Below are 9,425 nucleotides of genomic sequence, written 5' to 3'. Positions count from 1 at the left end.
TATTATCTTTGGGAAAAAGTAATATCTATTGCAAAGAGTTTGCCTTTATATATGAATTCTGTGCACAGAGATTGACTGCTACTGGGTCACCCAGGAGGCTCTGGGAAGAGCTAGGTGGCACTGAAATTGATCATAGAAGACAGAATCATATTTTAAAAAGAATTCTCCATGCAATTCAGCTATACAGCAGAGGTTAGCCACTTTTCTTTTCAATGCTGGCTGCAAATATCACACTCCCCTTCAGGCTGTCAGTGCTCCTGGAAGAAGGTAAGAGAAGATGGAATAGAATAAAGGAACCGAGCCCTGTTGGAGGTTCGTGGGAAGACACAGTCCATCTGACATTACTTGCACTGCTATCTCATTTTCTAAACCCTCACAAATAAAACCTTACATCAATAAGCAATTTATAGACTTACGATGTGGCCACAGAAGTGATCTCATTTAACTACAATTCTAGCCCATTGGCCCTGCTAAGCAGCCCGGAGAAGGATTGTTAGGGCCTCATATATGGAGGGAGAGGAAGCGGGGTTGGGGGGACGGTGACAAAGCACAGCCAAGATCAAACTCAGCTACAAGTCTGGCCTTGAACTGGGCTTGGCATCCTTTCCACTGCAGCACGGCAGCTTCACTGAGTCTCTGCGGTTTTAGAGAGCCACTGCACGAGAAGGCAGACCGATGCTGTAGGCCATTCTGGGAGTCTTGGGAGAGAATCCAGAGTACCGTGCAGGCTGAGGAGTTTAGTTTTCTCGGCACCACTGAACGTGGATGAAATCATTGCTAAAAGGAAGTAAAGTCCCCTCTGGCTTGCTTCTGCTTTGCTTACAATCTTCTCCTTGTTATTCAGGAGTTAATTATGCAGTCTGCTGAGTGTCTCTGCTCCTAGGCCTTGTGCTACTTGCTCTCTCACCATTTGCCTGCCTGTTGTTTCTATCAACAGACAGAGGTCAGTGAGAGAAGGCATCCAATTTTAATCAGCCTCCTCTCTCACTTGTTAGCATCAATGGAAAAATCTTTACCGAATGTTTCATATTTGCCTATCAAGGATTTGGACATCTGGGGATTATTTATGGATTTCATTGCTCACTTTATTCCATTCACCACTACTGTGAATAGATGAGGTTTGCCTATATCCATAACACAGTTTCAAATTTGCAGAGGAGTCCTATGCTTTGAAGAACTGAACATGTTAGTTCACCATATCTATCCATGGCAAACAATTCCAGGTTACAGAATACAGAAGAAAGCAAGAAACGCTAGTATAGGGTTAGAGGGTAGGATGGGTGGAAAGTTTTAAACTATTGGAACGTCTCACTTTGAACCATAGAGCTATTTTGAAAATTTCTTATAAATTGGACTTATGAACATTTAGCTACATTTGAAATTCACCAGAGGAGCTGACAACTGAAGGCACATCCTTCTATGAGCTCTTTTGCAGGTGCAAAGTATTTTTGCAAGGAAATAATTCCTTCACCATTTGTCTTTTTTATGAATTTGAATTTGAATATATCAAGTTGTCTTAAATCACCTGTAGAGCTAAGTCTGCCAAGATGCTTTTCATTGACTATCTGGAAGATTAACCGACTTATTCTCTCATGGGAAGATTAGAAGCTATCTGGCTGATTCCATTTTCAAAGTTAGGAACTGTTTATTATAAATTGGACATAAGGTTTTTAATGAGCCACACCTGATTAGAGTTCTACAAGTTTTTAATACTCATTCTCTGTTTATAGCAGAAAAGGAAATGGATTAGTTCACATAGCCAGATTTAGAAGTTTCTGCTTTATATAAAGCTAAATCTATTGGTTATTATGTTCACGTATATTTGGGTAAGAAAGAACTATTTGTTTTTATTTCAAGTTTCTAAATCTAGTATCTTTGCAAATACTTTAATAATTTGCCTGCAGAATTTTCATTTAGACCTAAAAAGCTGGAATAAACTCATTTTCATGTATAAATTTAATATTCTTTTCTGCTGTTTATACCTCATCTTTGCTCTTTTATCCCTAGACAAAAGCTAGTGTTTTTAGCTCCCATTTTCCAGATGATGGCTCTGTCTTCGCTGTCATTTGTGCAGATGGCTTCAGAGTTCCAGCACAAACATATAGTGCCATGAAAAATAAGCCAAAGAAATTTTAAGTGTTTAAAGCATAGTAAAGCTGATTTTGCCTACAGTTTTACTTTCTCTTGGCCCACTGCCTGACATCCATTATGTATACTCTGAATATTCTAGCCCTGGACACAAAGGAAAGAGCTTGCTTTTAGACTGGTTTGTACTATTTACTGTCAGAGATGACAGCAATGAGAATAATAGCACTAAGCCTTTTTGCCAAGTCCCTTGGTTCATGACTATTCCTTGGCTTTGGTTTTTATTCTCATCTTTGCATCTAAGATGAGAAGTCATATCTGGGTTACATGCATAATCATTTTTAGAAGAGGAGCTGGAAGAGCTTTTCATTGTCCTTCAATCTTAAGAAAGCTAGGTATGTGCCTTTTAGAAAAGGAGAGCCATAGAAGCTGATTCTATCGGTGGGTGCTGCAGTTAACCACAAAATTGTTTGTTTCTAGCGTCAAACTACCAAGAGTGGTCTGTTAATATGTACACGAAGCCTTAAAAACCTCCTGTTCTACTGCAAGCATCTCCTGAGGTCACTTTGTTAAAGAATTTACTTTCATAATCAGTTTTCTAAGAATCAATATTTCTTTTCCTATTTCCCTCTGCTTGGACATAATGTGATTAGAACAAAAAGCTTTCATTCGTTGGGACTATCAGAATTGTTGCTAAAGGAAACACTGTCCGACAGTCCTCCCTCACATGTCAACTCCGCTTTTCTCCTTCCACTTGGACATCACAATGGTTATGAGAGCTGGGGACCCAACCAAGCAGGCTTGAAACAGGGATGCTAGGGAAAACAAATGTGTCCCCATCTTCTTGGAAGGGTGTCTAGAAAGGGCAACTTGTGCCAAGATCTTTGATGAGCCACACTTGCTGTATAGCCACATGCACTATCTCACTCATCTCTCTCTGGAGGCTGTCCCCAGAAGACAGTTGGCATTTTGCAGTAAGTGTGACCTATTCTGAAAAATCCAATGGAATATTTGGATTTATCTAAATTTAGTGAATAATGCTGAAATATGTAGGAGTTTTCCCTGCGTTAGGAAATGGAGGGCATTTTCTAAAGCTTTCCATCTTTAATTCCTCAACCAATGGGAAGGGATTAATCCCTGAAAATATTTGCATTGGATGACTGAGTAAGACAAATTGCTCATAGCCATCCAGGTTAGAAAGATTGGGATTTAACAAGACAATCAATCAGAGGCTGAACTGAACAGCTAAGGGGTTTCTGTCCCTTTCTAGAATAATTGGATATTTGAATGAGACACAAAGCAGAAAAATTATTGTTAGGTTTGTAAATGCAGGTAATAAAAGCTATAACAAAAATGTATGGCAGACCTCTCCCACCCTTAAACAGACACAAAAAATTTTTTGAGTAGATTTTGTGAATATATGTATGGTGAAATTTTTTTTAAAAACTGTGAAATATGCAATTAATTTGGGAAAAGATTAATGTCAGAATATTTTAAAGCTTTACTCCCTCACTCACAGCATAACTCAAAGATGCTTTCAATTATTTCCTTACCTTTAAGACTCAACCTCCTAATTGAAAAACAATCTGTGTTAGTCAATATGTATGAAATAATTACACTTGGGTCAGGTGTAGAGTTGGGTTGATTTGGACAGTTTTTAAAGAATCTCCTCCTTAGTCCTTATCTCTGTTCCCTGAAGAATTTCTATATCCATTCAGGCAAATCAGACAGTAGGAGCAGCAATAATCTATTTACAAAGGGGGCAAGAGAGCAGAGGGCTGAAGCCCCCAGGGCTGGTGTTCAATACTGTCGTTGTCATCCTGAGATTGGAGGGTTTGCCCCAGACCAGGTGAACAATGACCAGGAACACTGTGTGACTGATGACTGCTCTGTTTTAGGAGCTAATTGATATCCTTCAGTTCCTAGTGAATAATGTTCTTTCTAGCAGTGACAGTAATGTCATCAAGTGGAGAAATAAGTGGCCAGCTAATGAGGAAACAGGACATGGAGCTCCCCCCACCAGCCCTGGGTGCTCTACTGGGCCAAGCAGGAATACTTTTACATATGTGTACAATGCTTTGTAAAAATCTGTTTGAATTAGCACAACTAGGGAAAATGCTATCCAAATTTTGTTTTTTCTTTTTTTTCTTTTTTCTTTTTTTTTTTTATGCATGTAAATTTGTAGCCAAAAAGCTGGGAGAACAGTAAATACCCAACAGATGAATGGTTAAACAAATTGTACTGTATCTATACAATGGAAATCTACTTCAAAAATGAATTAACTAATACAGGCAACATGAATAAATCTCAAAATCATGCTGAATGAAAGAAGCCAGATATCAAAAAAAAAAGAGTGAATATTGTGTGGTCACATTTACGTGAAGCTGTAGGAAAGACTTCGGTCATTTCATATTGAAGAAAAAAGTTACCCATTTTATTTCAATAGTTACATGTTCCCCTAACTAAGCCTTTTATAACTTAGTTCAGGGAACAATGCTATGTTTGAATTTTCATTAGCCACAGAAAAGTGGATTTGTGATAAATGCATAGTTGGAAAGTTCTCGTTGTAAGGGTTATTTTTTTCAAAAGGATCTTGTGCAAATCAACATCAAAGAATCGTTTTAATGAGATTGGAACAGATTAAGTACTGGTACAGCTATGAATGAGCTTTATTGGTAATTCAAACTTGGTTGTTGATTAATAATTTTTGCATTTCTGGCAGAAACCTCTTTGGCATCTGATAGGACTTTAGACCTCAACTCTCTCCCCCTACCCATGAACTTTGATCTTTTTGATTAATATAAATGTGTTCAGGCTTCTGCAAATCATAAATGAGGTGCACCAAGAACAATGAATCTCCTTGGTATCTATGGCCCTCGGGGATCTGAGTCCTGGCCCTCATTCTCATCATTTTCTCATAGGTACCATGTCCCAGCCACATGAGGCTTTGTGTCATTCTCTGTACACATCACACTCTCTTCAATCTCTCACCTGTCTCCCACTCTCCACTACTATTTTCCTTTCTATAACATCTAATTTTCCCCTTTCTTCTTTTTCTGGCTGGCTCCTACTTGGTCTTCAATACTCAGGTCAGGTATCCATTCTTCTTCCTAAGTCAGTTACTTGTGCCCTTCCTGGTTTCCTATGGCCTTCTCTATTTTAGCATAAATACATTGCACTGAGATGATCTATTTAAGTATCACCTTCTTTAATTAGATCTTAAGTAATTTGATGACTTATGGTGTATACTCAATAAATGTTGCTTGAATTGAATAGAATAAATGCACAGTACAGTTTGCTAAATAGAAATTAGTTGTGGCTATCAACTTAGCAATGTAGTGGCTAAGAGCAAATCTGAACTCTGCCACTTACTAGTCATGTGACTTTGGGCAGCTTACTGTCCATCAAAAGGCAATAATAATACTTCACAGTCTGGTTGAGAGGCTTAAATGAGATAACACATCTCAGAATAAATGAAATAAATGTTAATCATCATTATCAGTGCCCAAAACAAGGTAGGTTCTCAGTAAATACTTGCTAAATTGTATTTTACAATTTTAACAAGTTATATCTCATTGACTAGTATTGTTTCCTATGTGTCTTGTTCTACATACAACTTAAAAATAAAAAGCAACATTTTTAAATTTAAAAAAAATTAAATTAAAACTTTGTTGTAGGAAGTGGCCAAAGAGCTGGAGAAACTACTATAGGTAGATTCAGGAATATATTTGTAGAACCTAGCTCTGAGGATAAAATAAATCAAAGTTCTCCTCAGCCACTCTTTTAGCCCATGGTAAGTGATGATTCATACTAGGTAAGTAATAAAGAACACGAATTTAATTTATTCTGACATCCAGAATACATTTGATAAAGTTTTCAAATTGCTGTCCTCTGGAGAATGAAGAAAGGAAAATGCAAGTACCTGGTTGGAACCATGCATCTCATCACACCCCACGCTCCCTTGCAATGTGGTGTGTTGGAAACAGCCAACATTTAGAGCCAAAGGACCTGCATTTGAACTCCAGAGATTCAACCTTCTGCTAACAGTCTATGTAAACTTGGGAAAGATATTTGACCTCTTGGACCTACATATGTGGACATATACTACAAAACACTGGAACTCTGGGCATTATTTTTACTAGGCATTCTGGTAAGTTCTTCATCTTTGCATTTCCTAGCACATGAGAAGTTTCCAACAAATACTTGTGGGATATATGACATTAAATGAATAAAGAATGAATGACCGGAGTCATTGTGGTTTAATAAGAATAATATGGGCTTCGGAATCAAGAAGGCCTGAATTCTAACCATAACTATGTGGCTCACTGAACTTTTGTCTCACCTATAATATGAAGTTAATAAATACATACATCATAGGGTTGCTTGAGAATTAAATAATATACATACATGTACATTGCCAATATAAAGTGCCGATATAATGCCTGCCACTCAATAGGCACAACAAACTGTATCTTTTTTGTTCCTAATTATTAGCTAGAGGGTTGGTATAGACATTAACTGAATAATTAAGAAAAAATGAATCATCTGAACATGAATTAATTCTAATATTTTACATTGGTATAGTCCTCCACAGTTTTCAAAGCTCTTCAAAACATTTTATATCATCTGATGCTACTGATACTTTCAGAGCTGACATTTTTGCTGATGAGAAAACCAAATCAGAGGTTATAGCTTATCCAAGGCCAAACATCTAGAAAGTGACTGATCCAGAACTATATGCTGGGCCTAATCATTTCTTCTCCAGCATTCTTTCCAGCACAATAGCAGCCTCTGTAAGTCAAAGCTGGGTATCATTAACATTTGTAATGATTCTGATGTTAGCCAAAAAGATTGTATATTAGATAAGGAACATTAGAACATTTTTAAGTGGATCATACTTACCCAAAGATATTAGGAATTCTATTATTATTATCATTATTAACTTAAGTGCTGCATTAGTCATCTATTTTCCAGTGTTAAGAGAAAATTTTTTAATTTACTCTACAAATATTTGAGCACCCATGCTGAAAGCAATAAACAATGTACCGTAATTAATACTGGGAAGCCCAGAATCTCATTTTAAATTACCCCATTTGTCATTCCTTCCTACCATTTTCTTTTGGGTATGTCATAGGGAACTATGTATCCTGTAATCCTATATATTCATTATTTAACCTTACCCAGAAACTTCTGAAGTGGTTAAGACAGTAAGTAGCAGTCCAATGACCTGTACTTCTGAGATGTTCAGAGACATGCACATTCCACATTTCATTACCCCCTAAGCTAATCAAATATGTACACTCCATATTTTCCTTACCAGCATTCCAGGAATAGAGAGTTTAGAAACAATGATGATATGTATTGTTTACTTCCTATATTCCAGTGGAGCCAAGAACTCCACGTTATCACCTCTAATCCAGGTGAAATTCTGACCACAGGTTAGTCTAGAAGTGAGAGTATAGTTTTTCCAGTTTGAATCATCTATGGAGACTGTGGAGGTTCTTGCATTCTTTAATTGGTTTTTTGTTTCCACATCACTCTAAATGTATATTTCATTATAGATGGCAACACGTATTATTGATTGGGGATCAGTTTTTGAGTTTCAAGATGCTATGTGAAGATACTGAAATGAATATCTTATTCCCATCTAGCCCCAGTATAAAATTTAAGAACTAAGAACACATTATTTGCTTTTTGTTAGAGACATTCAGCTTATGCGGTTAACCACAGTGTTTACTAAAAGAGGCAGAATGATGAATTTTAATTAGTTATTTAAAAAATCTATTTTTAAATATTTATTAATTCATTATTTTAAAATTTAAGACTTTCTTTCAAAATTGATTGCAAACATTTTATAATTGTAATTTTTTTACTTCGTTATACAATTTTAAAACATTTTTCTCTTATTGTTCAAATAAAAATTGTGTGTTTTTAGAAGCTATGTTTAATTTACTGTAAAATCATTAAACTCTTTAATGAAATAATGCTTTAAAAAGGCATAGCAGGTTTTCCGTTTATTATGTAAATGATATCTTTTTACATATTTTTCCTATGTTAAAAAAGAATATATTAATCCAATCAAATAAAGTTGTCAGTCTTTTTTAGGAGCTGATAATCAGTTGTTTAACAATCTTTTAGAACTTAAGTCCTGAATGTTTTAACATCAGACTGTGAAATAAGGCAGAATTCAAAGGTATTTTATGTTCTTCATGATAATCTAGAATTTTTATTTGATTCCAGGTAACTTTGGACAATAGACATGATGGGATTCTTTTTTTTGTAATTAACAACTTATAACAAATGATTTTGTAAATAACAATTTAATTACATCATTGAAATAAATAAAATATAGTGTGGGCTTAATACATTGTAAATATTACGGAAGTACTACTTTGCTATAGTAATTTAATGACTGAAGCTACATTGAATAACAATCTTACTAGTACTTGTGTACAAAGTATTATACAGATTACTAATGAAGATATTGCAGCGGTTGCAAGGATGTTACCAGCTCAACGAACATCTAACAATACAATATTCTTCTAAGAGGAAAAGTAATAATGTTAGATTTACAGACAATGAAGAGTTATGTTTTCCACTTGAAACATTGGAAGTAAGAATCCAGATAGTCCAGTATCTTGATTTATATTATTACAAGAAAAGGCTTCCTTTCTTGGGGACTTCAAACCCCAGCAGGCCTAGCACACTAAGTTTATGTGAAGATAGCTTTTAGAATGCCACAGCCATGTAAAGAAACTCTTCTAGCTGAAAATTACTGATTTATAGGCCACTGCTGAAACATCTGACTTTTTTTAAAACCTATTTACATACATTCAGCCCAAATCAGTAGGTAAAATGTTTTGTATATATTACAACAGACATTGTTAACATTTCATCAGAAGGCCAGTGCAAGACAATTGTTAATAGCCATTGCCCAGCATTTAGGAGATTTTAACATATCATACAAATATACAGTTAGATTGTGAGAAATCTAATTTTGTGCATGATATTGGTGGTCTCTTTTACAGATGTGGAATGGCAGAAGTTAATCAACAGGCCAATAACTAGGATAATACTCATCCAGGGCCTGACTCTCATCTGGCAGTTGGCCCTATTTCCTGCAGTGTGAGTTTAGGAGGCCAAAATTCCTCGACACTTAAATGCCAGATAGACTTGACTCAAAGTGATGGGGAGACTTGGGAATCATCTCAAATGTAGACATATGTCTGCAGCTTCTCCCAGATCCATGTGTCTTTTACATATATTTCATATGTAATGGAAGATTAGAGGTTCTTGGAAACTTCCCTCTTTGTCAAAATAAAACTGTGGGTCTAGGACTG

The sequence above is a fragment of the Pteropus alecto genome, unplaced genomic scaffold (assembly GCF_000325575.1).
Source record: "Pteropus alecto unplaced genomic scaffold, ASM32557v1 scaffold7, whole genome shotgun sequence".
Lineage (NCBI taxonomy): Eukaryota > Metazoa > Chordata > Mammalia > Chiroptera > Pteropodidae > Pteropus > Pteropus alecto.
Note: the sequence above shows the minus strand (reverse complement) of the source record.